This window comes from Haemaphysalis longicornis, unplaced genomic scaffold (assembly GCF_048455015.1).
Source record: "Haemaphysalis longicornis isolate Haplotype H1 unplaced genomic scaffold, Haemaphysalis longicornis Haplotype H1 scaffold_1, whole genome shotgun sequence".
NCBI classification, from domain to species: domain Eukaryota; kingdom Metazoa; phylum Arthropoda; class Arachnida; order Ixodida; family Ixodidae; genus Haemaphysalis; species Haemaphysalis longicornis.
In genome coordinates, this window is record NW_027526203.1 from 217,033,488 (window position 1) to 217,035,083 (window position 1,596).

General features: G+C 42.1%; 1 non-coding gene across 1 annotated transcript; it reads left to right on the top strand.

Annotated features, from left to right (window-relative positions):
* The first annotated feature begins 628 nt into the window (after positions 1–628).
* Trnar-ucu (transfer RNA arginine (anticodon UCU)) lies at positions 629–700 on the top strand. The gene has a single exon. It is a non-coding gene; the product is annotated as a tRNA-Arg (tRNA).
* Positions 701–1,596: the final 896 nt, after the last annotated feature.

Genomic DNA, 1,596 nt, shown 5'->3' on the forward strand with positions numbered 1-1,596 from the left:
GAGGCATGTTTCTCTCTCTCTCTCTCTCTCTGTATATATATATATATATATATATATATATATATATATATATATATATATATATATATATATATATATATATATATATATATATATATATATATATATATATATATATATATATATATATATATATATATATATATATATATATATATATATATATACATATATATATACATATATATATACAGAAAGAAATGCCGGCAGTCTACAACGCCAAAGAAGGCATGGGGGAATGGTTGGACTATTTGTTACCGTTAGTGACGTTACATTATTATTATTATTATTATTATTATTATTACTATTATTATTATTTTATTAATTACGTGATAAAGAAAGAAAGAAAAACACGCGCCCAGAGTGGGGACCGAACCCACGCCTTTCGATTAGATCTCGAATGCCTTACCATCTCGGCTATCTGGGCGACTGTGTTCTCCTTCGCTTTCTGGGTTATTTATATTTACTACAACTGTATCTGACGCTTGAGGGTGGTAGCCAGCGCCACTCAGACTACACGGGGAGAAGGGGACCTTCTCCCCGTGTAGTCTGAGTGGCGTAGTTGTAGTAAATATAAATAACCCAGAAAGCGAAGGAGAACACAGTCGCCCAGATAGCCGAGTTGGTAAGGCATTCGAGATCTAATCGAAAGGCGTGGGTTCGGTCCCCACTCTGGGCGCGTGTTTTTCTTTCTTTCTTTATCACGTAATTTATAAAATAATAATAATAATAATAAGAATGTAACGTCACTAACGGTAACAAATAGTCCAACCATTCCCCTATGCCTTCTTTGGCGTTGTAGACTGCCGGCATTTCTTTCTGTATTTCCTAACGAGCCCTATATATATATATATATATATATATATATATATATATTGTAATGAACAATTGGAGCAGGGAACGGTATGTGCGGAACCATGGCCAATCTACGCGCGGGTATGTGCTGCGGACCTGCAACGGCCATCATCAGTGCCTGTCTGTGGGTCTTGCAAGGTTATCTCTGGCTTCGCCGTTTTTTGATGAGACTGCTCTTCCTCGCCTCTTGCTTGGACAACTGATCGAATTAAACACCATTGGAAGTGGTGGAGGTGCGGTTTCAACGTCAGCCAGCACGAATCCTGGAGCTTCGAAGCCGCAGGCTCCCAATGCCCACTACCCCCGTTGACGCTGTTGATCAACAAGCACCAGCGATGCCACAGATCGTCTGCGCTGGTTCCATCCGTCAGCGCGATCCCCCATTCTTCAATGGCGAGGGCGATCATGATGCTGAGGATTGGCTGTCGACATACGAGCGGGTGAGTGCTCACAACAAGTGGGATGATCCCGCCAAGTTAAGCAACGTCGAGTTCTATCTCACGCAATTGGCTCAGACGTGGTTTTTGAACAACGCACGTGACTTCAAAATATGGGGCGATTTTAAGACCCGCTTCCTTCAAGCATTTGGCAGCCCGGCCGTACGCAGACTACAAGCAGAACAACGCCTCCGCGGAAGAGCTCAGACGCAGGGGGAGAATTTCATCAGCTACATCGAAGAAGTTGTAGATCTGTGCAGGCGCGTCGACGTGGCCATGTCTG